This window comes from Micrasema longulum, unplaced genomic scaffold (genome assembly GCF_059751315.1).
Source record: "Micrasema longulum isolate JH-2025_06_02 unplaced genomic scaffold, ASM5975131v1 h1tg001017l, whole genome shotgun sequence".
Lineage (NCBI taxonomy): Eukaryota > Metazoa > Arthropoda > Insecta > Trichoptera > Brachycentridae > Micrasema > Micrasema longulum.
In genome coordinates, this window is record NW_028278205.1 from 47,253 (window position 1) to 63,750 (window position 16,498).

Below are 16,498 nucleotides of genomic sequence, written 5' to 3' on the forward strand. Positions count from 1 at the left end.
TATATGTATATTAGGTTGGGGAAAAGGTAATTTCGTATTTTTCGCTTTATTTCAATGCTTTATAAAAAGTGTGACAATCATCCGATTTAAGTAAAATGTGCGCCGTTCTGTTCGATAACTTGTTGCCAACGAGAATCCAACTTCGTCCCTATTGGCAAAAAACTTGGACAACCAATTTTCACAGGCCTCTATTGAGGCCAAATTTGTGCCCCCAAGCGCGTTGGCCATAGACAGGAACAGGTGGTAGTCACTTGGTGCCTGGTCCAGACTATAGGGTGGATGCATAAGAACTTCCCATCCGAGTTCCCGGAGCTTCTGGCGCTACATCAAAGATGTGTGCGGCCTGGCGTTTTCCTGATGAAACACGATTCCTCTCCTATTCACCAATGCTGGCCGCTTTTGTTCGATCGCCAGCTTCAAACGGTCGAGTTGTTCACAGTAGAGGGCAGAATTGAGCGTTTGGCCATAGGGGAGCAGCTCATAGTCTGGGCCGCTTTGTTGGCTTTCGACCAGGATCTCTGTCGCTTGACATTGTCGTAAGTGACCCACTTTTCATCACCAGCCACCATCCGCTTCGGAAATGGGTCGATTTTGTTACGATTCAGCAGCGATTCGCAGGTGGAAATTCGGTCTATGAGGTTTTTTTGCATCAGCTCATGTGGCGCCCAAATATCGAGTTTTTTTTTTAAGTTCAACCTTCTGCAAATGGTTCGAAACGGTTTTAAGATAGATATTCAGCTCCTGGGCGATGCTACGACTACTAACATGATGGTCTATCTCGATATTTTCTATGATTTTATCGACATTTTCGACGACAGGCCTGCCAGAGCGTGGTGCATCATTCACCTCCACTACACCAGAACGAAATCGCTTGAACCACTGTTGTGCAGCATGAACCGAAAGAGTATCGGCCCCGTATACAAAAAAAAATGCGATGTATTCATCGCAATTTTTTTGGGTCGCTTTCGACGCGTTTTTCCCTTTCAGGTAGTAAATGTAAAATATGTCGAATTTCTTCCTTTAAGACCCCCATACTCGACGCACGATAGTTCACGACTGAATCGACCAAGCGCAATACTGCCGAACAAGCGTTTGTAGTATACACTCACACCTTTACAACGCCGTATTGTATGATCCGATGTGACTAATACTGATCGAGATGACTTAGTGGAAAAAAAGGGCGCGAAATACGAAATTACTTTTTCGAAAATAATAATAAAGGCGCGAAATACGAATATACGAAAAATTTTTTTTTACTTATTCGTTCATGTTGTGTTCACATATAATTGATGAACAATAACTAAACATAACAAATTGGGATTATTTTACCAATGTCGTATGTATTGTTTATTGTTTGTGAACCACAACAAATAAAATAAAATAGAAAATACAGGCGCCGTGGAGCAGTTGGTTAGACGGCCAACTGTGAAACTGGAGGCACGGGTTCGACTCTCGCCAGTTGCAAGAAAAAATCCAAGAAATATGATTTTCTCAATTGGTCTGGGTGTTGTGGTGTATTTTCATAACCCCCTTTCTTATCTCCTCTTTGCCACCGGTTGACAATCCTCTGAAATAGAGGCTTAGCGGGTTAACCCTTAAATATATATATGTATTTATAATTCATACTTTGTAATAAAATAAAAATACAGGGAAGTCAACAAATGAATGAACGGCCGACAGGTAAGCTCGCGTAACTATAACCAATAACAGAGATAATGTAGAACTATGACCAATAATTCCAGAGATAATGTAGAACTATTACTAGTTAATAACTCTCGTTGCGTCGAACGACAAGTGCAAAGTGTAAGCCCAATAGACGACGAGCATCGGCTTTCGCACCAATCATGTGGAGCACCGGTACGGTTGACGTCACGTCCGTCTGACAAACATGACAAAATGCAAACAAATATACAGTTTAAGAATCCCCATAATGATAGTGAGAGAAAACTTGTTGCCATATGAATATATATTTCATTAATTTATTTGGGATGCCATAAAAAGAAAATAATGTTCTACGCAAAAAAAATTGTAAAAACTGTTCGTATTTCCGGTAGATTAAAATCACGTCGTGGAATGCACAACTTCGGACAGCCCTGTTCTCAATCCTTGTTGCAATTGATTAATCTATTTGAAAGCTATGTATGGGATCTAGTATCAAATTTCATTGACTTCACAGGACCAATATAAATTTCCCAATTTTTCAATCCACCTTGACAATTTTATCGTGCCGTGTGGATTTTTACCATCATAGCGTATGAAATGGACCATTTTAGTATGTAAAGTAAATGTTATTGCAAAATGACATTCATGAGAACTTTCGACATCACTTTTCGTCATCACGTAGAAGTAATAAAATCTTCGAGCTATTGAATGTCAACCAGTCATTACACATAAGTCATGATTGATGAAATATAATTTATGAATAAATTAGCGGCTCATCTAAAAAAAAAGCAAGCTAAATAAAATAATGAATGCACCAATCATCAAATACGAGTGTAAAAGTTATAGTTCATTGGTTTGTAATTAGTTAAAATAAAGCATGTGCCATTTTTTTTTCTTTCAACAGAAATATCAATTTCATGTTTTACCCTGGATTAAACTGATCAGAAGCAATTGACCATTCTTCATAGGGAATAACGTTATGTTTTAAATTTAAAAAACAACCTACTATTTACAATATTTAATTATGAATTAAACTAGCCTGCTGAAAAGAGGTGTACTAAAAAATATAGATACCAATGTGGTACATTTTAAAACGTAATCGGTTAAATTAGTTTTTCTAATGTTCACAACGATTAGTGAAGATTTATTAAAAAAAACAAATAATAGGTACTTGAATAAATAACAGGTTTATGCAGGTCTCCTGTCTGACGATGTCGCGAGAGCGATAAAATCAATAATAATAAAATGATCTACAAAATTACTAAACTGGATTAAACGTATCAAACGTATAAATGTATAAAAAAACTGGTAAAAATATTATGCTAGTACCTACTTACCGAAATGATGTTTTAAAACCAAAATGGAACATAGTGGACATGAAACGTTTTGATTGGCAACACTTAAAAAACCACCTAACACAATATTTTAAATCTTATTTAAAATATGTAAACAAAACACTTAGCACTCGTTCAAATCGTACACTGTGCAACTCGGGTCGCATTATAAAATTTACTGTAGATAATAACACTAGTAAAATAACTCGGTTAACTAAATGCATAATAGATAGCCATTAAAACGTCTAAATACACCTTGTTTACGCCCCTTTTCGACGTACATAAATAACAGGGTGACAATAAATTTATTGTATTACTGGTGCGAAATAATAATCTTAAAACTGAACCCGCGACACATGCGAATCACGTGTGACTTCGGACTGTTGTGATAAAATTGAAAATAATACTGAATAAACATTTTTTCCTGGCATTTTGATGCAATGTGGCCGTGAACTGGACTTTTGACTATTTACTTTACGAAATATTAACATCTGTAGAGAAAATAGTATTAGATGTTTGCTGGCCGCCAGCCGTTGCAACATAACGAGTATCGCTAAAAAAATGGGTATCTAATCAATGAGGCAGATTCTGAATCCCTACATTGAAAAATGATGAAAACCATTGGGAAATAAAGATTGCACGATTCAAAACTGTTGACATTTGAGTGGAAAATTAAATTTAGTGACGCGACGCAACACGACGTAATTTATTCAAATTCGTATAATTTAACGGTATTTTTATGGTGTATATCGATGTGATATTTTATTCTTTAATTTGGTATAATCACGGTATTGTATCATCGTACTTTATATTATTATTAGAGTAGAAGGTACTCGCAATACCACTTGATGCAGTGCCGAGCTAAACATGTCTAGGTTTTATAAAATATTTTATGTTTGGTAATTATTATTTTTTTCTACACCAAAATCTCGCGAAACACATTCATTTCATTAAAGTCAAAGAGCATATTTTGAAAAATTAAAAAAACTTAAAAAGATTGAAGAAATTCAGAAAGGAAATTAAAAATCGCGAAAAATAATCGCAAAAACACCTAAAACGGTTGGTAACTGTGAACAGGGGGTGAGTAATTGAAGAATCTAAAACATAGCAATATATACTGTGAATGTTTGAAATATAACAATTTCATTTATTTTCCGAGTGCTAAATCAATACTTTTCCACATAATTCGAATCGACAATAATAATTTAGATTACACTAGATTTTATTTATTTAGATTTTACTTCAAGGGTTTTGCCGATGTTAACCCTTTGAAACCTAAATTAAATCTGGAAATTGTAAAAAAATATTAGATGCTTGATAACAGATAAGAAAAAAAAAATTAGTTTATTCTTTTATTTTTTATTTAAGTTATTCCAGTGTTCGTTTGAACACAAATTAGGTGTCAAAAGATTTTTTTTTTAGTATGAAAAATAAATACAAATTGCAAATACATACTAAAAATTATTTTATCAATAAAAAAAAACAGTTATTATAAAAACATGTAATTTAAACATATTAACACTGTTTTGAGTATGTCCAAATGCTTGTAGACAGGCTGGATTTCCTCCCTAGGGAGGTATTTAAATCTGCATTTGTTGCTGTCTCTGTTATAGAGGAGAAACATTTTCCAGGAGGGAATATGGATGTCTAGGCATTTACAGGGCTTGTGACTCCAGAGATCCAGTATTTTATCAATTTTGTCTTCCTTTTCCAGCTCAATGTTTGATATTTCGCCTTCTAATAGTAGAGCGATTTCGACTTGTATTTATCTGTAAATTGTAAAAATATTCATATGATATCATTGTTTTGGCCATTCATGAATAAAATAAATAAAAGATTTAATATAATTCCTGCAAAAATTAAAGAGTTTCTAACGATAATAAAACATGAACAATCAGTCATACTAGCAAAAAAAATTACATTTGAGACCGAATGTTCGATTGAACGAACATTATGTTTCACTGTAAAATTCTAGTAAATAACTTTCAAAAATTGATGTTATGGCTTGTGGTATCGTAAGAATACGCCTTAATGCAACAAAATAAATAATTATTGCGTGAAAAAAATAGATTATATACCTTAAACAGTCAAAATAACAACGCAAGGAATTAGGTCATTAGGTGCTCTAACTAATGTCAATCAGTCAAAATTTGAATGCTGTTTTAAGTAAGATTGCGGATTGCAACCTAGCGGAAAAGATTTCCAGCAATTAGAAAACAAAAACCCGACATCATTTTTTAATTTATTATGGGATAAATAAAACCGCAAAGCTAATATGTTCGTTCGAACATACATACGGTCTCAAAGGGTCAAACAAACCAGAGATGGAAATCATTATTTTTTTAAAAAACATTTAGCGTTTACGTGCTGAGGTATTTACATTAGCACGGCAATGAAAGGAAAACAATAGTATTCGTTTCCATTACTAATATTAAGCTGTAGGACACTGTGAAACAGCATTTTGCCATAGTGCAAAAAAAGCAATATTTGGCAAATTCAGTGATTAGCATTTCACGAACTAAGTGCTAAGCTAATACCTATGCTTCGCATCCTAAAGAAATTAAATAAAAATAAATTTACAACTTTGTGGCCTTATGCTGTAACTAATTCGTTTCGTAAATAATTCAATCGTATCGTATAAGAGGGAAATGTGGTTTTAACTGCGTTAGAATGAGATGGATATATGACGAACGAACTAACTTACGAAACGAAATTGTGACAGAATAAGCCTGCTGGTTAACACCTAAAATTTAAAATCTCCTATGTATACGTCAGAGATTTTAATTGTTTTAAGTTTAGTTCTTTTGTCCTTGATCTCTGTATCGTAAAAATACAATTAAGCGACATTCGCGGATTGCGAAAACAATAATAAACGCCATGAATTGCATAGGTATGACTATGATATATGATAAAATAAACAGGTACCTATAGATTTACGATTTTGTGTAATGATTATCATAAAATGAAGAAAAAAAAACGATTTAACGTAAGACCACGGTGCACCAGCTTGCCCCACGCAAGGAGGGTTCAGAGTTCGATTCTTGGTGACATCACAATAATTCATTGTGGTTTTATTAAATCCTGGGTGTTATGATTAGAGTATTTTCAACAAACCGGGAATAACGTTGAAAATATATTAAATACCTAGAGCGGTTCTAATGATATAACTATCAATGTATAAAAACAAGATTTTATTTACAAATTTCGGGTTTAAAAACATGCACCTACAAAACGGCTCGCAGTTGGCTTCGCGTCATATTCACTTGTACTATATCGAGGCTTTACTGACAGAATGCATTAAGTCATTAAAACAAGTTGCGGGATAATCGCATTTAAAGCTTTTTTATTATTTCAATGTATTATTTCTCTTATAATTATATAAATATATGTTTTTTTAAAGCTTTAAAATAGTAATCTTTATTCCAGGCATAGCATAAAATTTGATATCAACAGCTTGCATCGATATTTAAAAATATTTGAAATTTATATAGACTGCATTCTGTCAGCACAGCCTCGACATATTTAAAATATAGGTGCAAGTTATTGGTGTTGATTTCAAATTTTATGCTATGCCTAGAATAAAGATTACTCATTTAAAGCTTTAAAAAAAATTGAATAAATTAAAATTATGGGAGAAATAATGCGCTGAAAGAATAAAAAAGCTCTAAAGGCGATTATCCCGAAACTTTTTTTAATGACTTCATGCATTCTGTCAGCAAACCCTCGATATAGTCAGTGGTCATTTTGACGCCATACGCCATACGTCGAGCCCGCTGAATCCGCTTCTAACATTGCGTAGGTACAAACATGGCACGGTAACCTTTAACCCCCAGGGCGCGAAACTTTTCCTTTTCAAGTAATTCAAAATATGCATATTTTAAACTACCTATTGTAGAAAATTAACCCAACAACGCGTCGCACGAAAAAATAGTACTGTTACTATCATACTTATTGTTTTGCTTATTTAAAAATAATAATTTAAAAACGTGAAAAGACCTTAGATGCCTCTTGTCAAGTTGTGGAGTTAAACAAATATTATAAAAAAATAAACGAAAACATGATAAAGGTTTCAGCTCTTTTACTTCACAAAAGTCAACAGATGGAAGAGTTGAGGAAATGTGGATGTTCAAATATAGGCAGAATGGTAAATGGTAGAATTACACAGTGCGTAAAATGGCAACATAATCCAGCCAATGACAGGTCAAAAGCCCTGATCATGCCTAGATTTCCATATTCCTTTCTCAAAAATGTTTTTCTTCTCTGTTGCAACAAATTCAAAAGAATATATTTTAATTTAATTCATGTTATTTAGCTTAGTAAAAAAATTATCGTCATCATCATATTCCAATACCCCCCCGATGGTGCATAGGGCATTGCAAATGTAGTTTATCTTGATTATCTGATATAAGAAGGTAAGGTGATTAAACTTACGCTTCAAGTGCCAGTCCAGGGACAATGAAATTTTGATGAGTAAAATCAGTTTTAAAACCAATATTTCATGTCGACTCCGCTAGGAATCCAACTCTGGTCTTCAAGCGTAGTAGGTGAACTCACTAATCACTGCGCTATGAGGTGTACTTAACTAAATGTTACACAATCTGTAAAGTGGTCACATAAACCAGTCAATGACAGGTCGTAAGCCCTGTAAATATCTAGGCATCCATGTTCCCTTCTCTAAAATATTCTTCCTCTCTGTTGTGATATGTTAACTTTGAGTTGGAAGAAAAACAGATTAAATTAATGGTTCTAAATAAAATTAGAACAAAAAAATCGTTTTAATTCATACCCATCCATACATTAAAAACTGACAAAATCAAACCCTCAATAACAAACGGAAGATACAAGATTTATTGATATTTATTTGTGTCTTTAAACTGACAATTCAAAATTTTGGGTATTTATATTAGTAGCGTATATTCCAGCAAAATCAATTGAAAATACATATATTTATGTCAATAACTATGAAAATACGAGTTTACTATTTCGACAAAGATCGGTAAATCTCATTGTATTGAATATTTAGTTATATTCACGTATTATGTATAACATAATAGAGATAACCTTGAAAATTAAAAAAGAAAACATCAATAGTATGAGAAGACAAACAATATATTGAGATGACATAAGACTCTTTAGACACGAACTGATATAATCACGACTTTTTCATTACCTACTCATTACAATTAGATTTTTTTTAAATATCCGTTATACTGGACAAATAGGTAAATAATATTGAATCGATTGATTGTCACAACATTCCCAGAGTCATATATATAAATATTGGATAGAAACTCTTCAAAAACAATTTTAACTCTTGTGTGGCTATGTCGCATGAGTCTACATAGAATACAAGACTTGAAATTTATATCTCTTATTTCTTCGAATAATAAAGTTGTATTTTGCTGAAACAGGCCTAAATTAGATGTTCATACAATACATATTATATTTCAAAATATCTCATCTTCTGCTTAATGTAACACGACATTTCAGCACTGTGTGCAGATAATTTTTTTAGCACAGTATTTTAAGTTAATGTGAAACAACAAGAATTAATATATACACTCAAAAGATGTACCTACCTAATGAGGACATCCAGTGGTTTTTCATATTTTTTTACTTGTTAATATACTATCAAACTAAGCCAAAAATGTTTATTTTTTAAAAATTTTATGTATCATATTATTAGCGCTATGATTTTTTAAAGGTTTTTGATTTTGAAATCACTCCACCTGTGATGTAATAAGTTCTCTACAGTGAGTTCTCCTGATTGGTGGGTTAGCTTCCTGATAACCGGAAATGTGTCATATCACAACACTCTGTCATTGATGAGAACTAGTGACACCATTCAAAGTAGTCCATTTTTATGAATATTTTCATACGTTTTAGAGAAACTTCTTCATAAAATTAAATGTTCAAATTTTGACCATGCTTAGTAAAACATTTTTTATATCCAATTTACCGTTGCACTGAACTTCCTTGTTGTAATAAATCTATTTAATGGTCACGGGTGACTTTGAGACAAGATAAATGGATATTAAATATTACAATAACACATATAAAAAACAAATAAATTATTTAAACCTAGCAAATTTCAAAATGTATCGCAGGTTGTGATTTGTTGGTAGTATTTTGGTTTCCAGATCAGGGGTCCAATAAACACTGTAAAATAACTATATATTTTCTTTTAGCTTTTATTGTGTACATACTTATAATATTTTGAAAATAGGCCATAAATTTTAATATTTTTGGTGTGTCATGACAATCAATATTACACATATTATGATGTATTGTTTTACTACAGGTATAAAAACAAACTTTTACTCACTTAAGATGTATTAAATGTGTATCATAAGCCAAATTTTTAATTGAAAAACAAGTTTTAAGAAACATCAAATAAATTAACATGGCAATTATAGAATAATATTATTGAAATATCCAGATTCTCGTGGTCTAAAAGATGAAAGAAAAATAAATAAAAGCGTATTTTTAACAAAAATATTTTTATTATTCCCATAAATACACACTTTGAGTCACATAAAATAACCTAAAAAATAAAAGTTAATTATTCTTAAGGGTAGTGGAAACTTAAACTATAAAAAATCTATGTTTTTATTTCTAGCCCCATATAAATAATACCCAAGTAATAGATAAAAACACTTACGATGACTGTTTCATTCATAACAATCCTAACTACAAAATGTTTCGTAAATATTGGCACCCAGCACCTTAAGCTTATCGTTCAACATTAACTGTTGCATGGCCGTACCCAGCACTCCGGAAAGGTCCCCTCCTAGGGGCTGAGATATCAACTTGTGGATAATAGGAATCAATTTGGCAAGTGACAATTCTACTTTATTCACGCTGACAAATGTATTCAGCTGAGACTTGTTAACAGAGCCATTGGATGTCCCTTCCTGGCTTCCTAATTCTACAATGGAAACCTTTCCATTAGTGTGAGTAGGCAGGTTGAAAAACTCCGCAATATGATCTACTACCAAAGCAAAACCACGGCTTACACTGGAAAGTCCTAACGATATAACTTCTTCACTCTCCAAGAGATCCATCGTTTCGTTCAATAATGTCTTCAATAATTCGTCATCGGATGTTTCGGTGTCTTCTATCAAATAAGAAATCATTTGTTTTAATGGATCAGAGTTGTCGATAAAGAGGGAGTTTTGGATTGACCAAAACATTTGTTCAATATCTTTAAGCGATACTTTTTTGTTCAAAGGGATCGGTTGTACGACGGGCTGTACTTTGCTTTCGATCTGTTTACACAACTTCTCAACACCTCCCGAGACAAAATAATGACAAAGTGACAAGTATTTTTGCTGGATGTTACTGTTAATTATAGGAGAAGAGTCTCTATTTGTCGAATCTTTATATAGATATCCACCAATGATATTTAATTGTATTCTTAAAGTAACAACGAGAATAGTAAATGCATAAATCATGGAGGAAATTCTAGCAAATGTCAGAATTTTCAGCTCGTCCCAGAGTTCTACCTTATTTTCTGGGTTGTTACGAAGAAGATCAAGAATTTCCTGTGTTTCCAGAGCTCTGTTGACCGCTTCACACACGGACGGGGCAAGTGACAATATTGTCTGATTACAAGTCCTTTCTGTACTCTCAAAATGGTTTTTCTTTCGGGTCATATCCATAAAGTTTCGTGTCTCTCTTTCTTGCCATTCTCTTAATTTCTTATGTGCATAGCTAATAGCCATCGCCGAACCACCTATAACAACACTTGTCACAATAAACTTTCTTTTATGTCTATTTAAAAAGCTTCTTAAACTTGAAAACATGTTAATGGATGAAGATGCAAATGAACAAAGGGGAAATACAAATAAATATTTTCAATATTCGATCACTTGGCCCCAACAAATGTCAAATACATTATCCTTTATATCACTTGAAGTTGTGTCATAATTCTCGTTAAAACTTGTAAAAGTCGTGGAACAATATCCATCAAATAGGTGCACAATATGATTCCAAGTAATTATCTGGATCTGGAAAGACAAAACAGCTAGATGTTTTATTACTATAATGTAAATCTTAAGAAATCAGCCCTGGTATCAAAAAAACACAACTAAAATTTTTACGCGATCACAAACACAGAATTCTAATATTTTATTTAAATACATAAATTACCTATAAATGTTTCGTATAAATAATAAATTTAGTTTCTCTAATGCCCGATCAATCAGTAACGAATCAATTAAGCTTAACACTACTTTGAACTTTCGGTTTGGGGAAAAGTACTGAAAAAATATAACTGTTCTTTTTCAGATCTTTGTATTAGGAATTATAACGACCACGATTAAGTCACCGCACTAAAGTTCAATTTTGTTCGAATTGCTTAAATTCCGACGATAACATTCTGTCATTTCTAATGTTTTTTTTATGTTGGCTGAACTGATTAGTGACAGATCATGCAAACTTCGAAAAACATGGAGTGATATTAGGCACAAGTGACAAAAATTACAACCGGCTACAAGCAAGTTAGCATTTTTACACTATCTTCATGATAATAAAGCCAATAATCGCCATAATTCTACTTCGTTTACTCACGTGTTATTTGGCTTAAGAGTAAAAGAGAAAAACTTTCTGCCTAATTTCTGAATCATTCAGAATGTCAATGTTGGCAACCCGTAAACTGTTTATTTTGATATTTTGATTCGATATTGAAAATTGAAATAAGCTTCGTCATAAAGTTGACATAAAAAATTGCAAAAATTTTACTCAGTTCTTGCGTTCTGATTTATTTGTGTACTAGTTTTGTGTATCTAAGTAACGCCCTAGTTTTTTCGAACCTACCGAACACACGATGTTGAAATTAAAACCCGACTTTGATTTTAATTTATACACTTTAATCATTCCATGTGTGTCCATTGGAAATGTTGGACAATTGACAGCTGATTTAGTGATATCATCCCTCCAAATGGAAAAAGTTGGCTCTGTGTGGCATCCAGCGATCGTTCCTATAATTGGAAGTGATCCTTATGACCTAACGTCGGGAGCTTTAATGGTTTCGTGTGAATTATATGCCAACATTACTAAAAAGATAGCAGTATTACAACTAAGATCCCCTTTAGCTAAGAAATATTCCCACGATTTTCTCACCAAAGTAGCAGAATTGGGAAAAGCACATTCTCTTCAGCAGATTGTAATACTGTCTAGTAGTTTTGCTTCTGAAAGACACAGTATTAGTACAGTTCCTTTCAGATACATTCATAACAAATATGTTATAAATCAAGATGTATTTAAGGCTTTAAAGTGGATAAATTTTTCCACTGATAAAGAAGATAATGAAATACATGGAGGGGGATTTGCTAAAAAGTTCTTAGAAATATGCACACAAGTCAAACTTCCTTGTCTTATTCTGTTTAAATATTGTTCTGAGGGAGATAACATACCTGATGCCGAAGAGATGTTGAATTATCTTAACAATTGGATGAGCCTTCTGAGTCTTTCTGGTAATCAGAAATATATCCATCCACCCTCATGGAGATTATTATTTGGTAATCCACCACCGCAAGATATATATTAATACATCGTCCATAAACCAATAATATGGAAGTCTGCAGAATATTTCAGGAATGGAAAAACTTGCTTTATCATTACCTCATGTTATTGGTACATTTTCAGCATAAAGTATTTTTATAAAGGATTTGCTTTTTATATTAAATTTTCAATAATATTTATAGTTTTAATTATTTTTTTCCATGCTTTATATTTAATGTGTGAAAAATATATCTAAATTTATTGCAACAGAGAAAAAAACATCTTGTAACCTGTCGTTGGTTGGGTTAAGTGGCCACTTTACACACTGCGTGACATTCACCATTCTGCCAATGTTTAAAAATCCACATTTCCTCAAATCTTTTGGCTGTTGACTTTTTGGATTAGATATGTCTAGCTGAATTATTTCACGCGATAGGTAAAACCTGAAAATAAATTTAAAAATTTATACCGGTTAGTTAAATTAACAATTTATTATTTCGAGTTGTTCAAATGTTTGAAGACTGCAATAGAAAGGAAAAATGTTTTAATGACAGTCCTGCCAACAGCCCTGTAAATGCCTATATTTTTATATTCTCTCTTGGAAAATGTTTTTCCGCTTTTTTAATAAATTTCAATCTCAAGTGTTGAGTAAAATCGGGCCCTATCTACAAACATTTGGACATACTCAAAATATTGTTGAAAAATATATTTTCATCTTTTTTCATAAGAGAATACAACAGCCTATAATATTTTAGAGATACTTAAATACTATTAATTTTCTTTGTCATTTACAGTTTTCATCACATAAACATTTTTCAAGGGCTAAAAAAACTAAATAGGACATCCCAGGATTCTAGTAATTGTTATTTTTTTCTTAAGGGTGGAGGTCAGTGTTATACAAGCTCCCCACCTCACTGCGCCCTGTGAAGATCTATTGAGACGGGTGCCCTTAATAGTTCTTGCCCTCCAAGCCCAGGGTCTATAAAGAGCCTGGCTACTGTGTGGAAGGCGAGAGTTTTCATTTTGCTAAATCTCCCCCTCCATGCTCAGATCCGCAAAGTATCAGGCTATTAGGTAGGGGGTTAGCTCTTTAACATCCTCAGGTTTAACCAGTGATCCCCGAGGATAAGGCTCCTTTTATGATGTAAAACATCACATTCACAAAGAATGTGTACAGGTATTTCCTCATTTGCACTTCAGAACCTAAATCTGGAACTTTCAGAAAGGTTCATTCTAGCAAGGTGTTTGTTTAATCTACAGTGCCCTGTGAGGGCTCTAGTGATAACTCTCACATGATTTCGGCTGATCTTTATTAGGTCGAAGGCAAATCTTTGCGAGTACCTCTTTATCAGTTCCTTTGCATGGTGCTGACCAGGTACTTATTGCAAAAGCATTACTCTCTGCCTCCTAGCCCATTACCTAAGCTCGTTCCGAGAAGCACATTTGGGCAACCCACGGTAGGGCTCAGGGCCTATTGGAGCTGTCTCCTAGTAAAGTTAGGATCCTAGTAAAGTACTTCTTTCAATTAAAAGTGTTTAAAGAGTTTTTTTGAAAGAAAACTTATAAATAATAAATATAACTTAATAACATAAAAACAAGTTTAATATATTACAATGTATGGGATTTTTTTAATTGCCTGCGTTTTTTCTTTTGTTCACAGTAAAAAAAAGGGAATAAAAATACCATTGGTACCTGATAGTAGGTACTATTCATACAATAATCAATATTTAGTTAAATTATTGTTCTACAAGGTGAAGCAAAATAATAATATGATCCAGAAGAAAAAAGATCTTTGTAGGTAGGTATAATAATATCTGGTTGAGCATACTCACTATTAAAATTTAGCAAAATAACTTACACCTGTGTAGGTGTTTATTTTGCTGAGAATTGCTCTAAATTTTGCCCAAGGAAATATAATAGTTGTTGACTAAGTATACACAAGTAGAGAGACCCCAGACCAAATGGTCCGACGATATCAGGAGGATTGCAGATACAAGGTGGCAAAGGGAAGTGGCTGACAAGGAATTGTGGATGTCTGAACGGGAGATATTTGTTCAACACTGGACTCAAGAAGAAGACTAAGCAAGTAGGTATATGCAAGCAAGACCTCTAGTGTATTCGCTTGGATATTTTGAGAGTTCTGAGTTAGTTCGTGATGACAAAAATCTGCTGAAAAGTGATTTATCTGGAGATTTTGTTATTCTTTTATACTTTTATCTTCTATCTATTTTCTTAAGCCTGAGTGTTCTGTGTCATAAATTCTCCTCATACTTTAGTAGGTATGTTTTAATATTTTTCTCTTACGATTAAACATAATTACGTAAACTTACAAAACTTTGATTAAAATCTTTAGTAAAAACCGTTAGGATAAACGAAAAAAAATTTTTTTTTGAACTTTTCATTGGTAAGTAGGTACCTACGTATTTGTTTATGATTGAATTCCAAATCTAAAAATAATGGATATTCAAAAATTGAATTTAAGTAGGTACCTAAGTACTTGTTTATGTTTGAATTCCAAAACATGAAATAATCTATTATTTTCAAATATAGAATTCTTTTAGCAAATGTCAAACTCTGCTCAGGGATGCACTTGAGTCAAGAATGCGATTTTCAAAAATGTATAGAATATCAGTTGATATTATTTTAGTATAACCAAAAATACAGAAAAAATAAATAAATGGGTAGATAATAAGGAATTCAACGAAATAATCTATTGGGATCCATAAAAAAACTAATGTTGTCTGTAAACATTTAAAAACAAACTTTTTAATACACAAAAAATAACATCCATCCATTTTTTTAGAAAACGCATTCTCGGCAAATGCAACCCTGGTGATGGATAAAAAAAAACACTTGGTATGCTCCTAACTTTTTTTCTACTCAATAAATTGAAGATTTTATGAGCTATAAACCTTCTCGGGGCAAAGATGTACATTTATCTGGGAACCGCGCGTAAATCGGTCCAGTAGTTATTCAGTCCATCGAGGACAACCATTTGAACATTGCCTTTTATATATATATATATATAGATCATAGAATATAGAATCTTAATTCTATGATATAGATATTGAAAAAGTTATATAAAGTACATAGAATTAAGACTATTTGAAATTCTATGATAAAGTAAATTTTTTCCAGGTCTGAAAAAGAACATATATATAAACATATATTTCACTTACTCACGTATCAAATGGTATACTTTTGCACTTATCAAGTTGTGAGTTGTGACATAGTGTCAAAAATAAATTCTAATCGCTCTCATGTAAATTTGAAGAAAATCACATGAGTAGTTGTTTTATAATCCCGATGATATGTGAATATGATAAATAATATTTCCTACTGTGCATGAGACTTGTCATCTCCATTACTAGTTAATACTACAAATATTTTTTATTTTTTTGGCAATTCACGAAGGATGATTTCTGCCATGCATGTGAATAATTTTATGTAGACTGGGATATTTACAGTGGCGGATTTGCAGTCTCGGCCGATCTAGGCCGTGTAGTGTAGGTACCTAGTACCAGCCGCCCCTTTCAAGTGTAGTGATTCTGAGGTTTTCTAGATCATTCTTTTGCCGCATCTCTTCACCTGTATTAGTCTCACCAGGAAGTAGCTTACGCTTCCGATTGCGTCGAAAATCTCTTTCATATTCCTGTGCATAGGACAGTTTTTTGGCTTTATTTTCGAAATCATCAAAGTTATCTCGTGTTTTGCCAATAAAATAGATTAGTACATCATAAAGTTTTTAAAGTTTAAAGTTGTACTTGTCAAGTTGATGCGATTCAGTAAAAATCCTCAAAAAACGCCGTTTCAAGACGTCCAGTTCCATACGTATACCTCTCTTTGCCTGTCATTTTCGATGGAGACTAATGCTCCATGGATTTCATTCCACGATTCGTGTAAACTTTTGCATGCATCTGCACGAGCTGACCAACGAGTCGTTGATAGACTTTTCACGGTAAAATGGGCTTGAAAGAGTTCCAAATGCTGAATTGACA

At 32.9% G+C, this 16,498-nt stretch overlaps 1 long non-coding RNA gene across 1 annotated transcript; it reads right to left on the bottom strand.

Annotated features, from left to right (window-relative positions):
* Nucleotides 1–9,479: 9,479 nt before the first annotated feature.
* On the bottom strand, nt 9,480–12,690 carry LOC148277534 (uncharacterized). Its single transcript, XR_015823441.1, has 2 exons — nt 11,148–12,690; nt 9,480–11,005 (listed from the first exon to the last, which is right to left on the bottom strand). It is a non-coding gene; the product is annotated as an uncharacterized LOC148277534 (long non-coding RNA).
* Between the last annotated feature and the right edge of the window lie 3,808 nt (nt 12,691–16,498).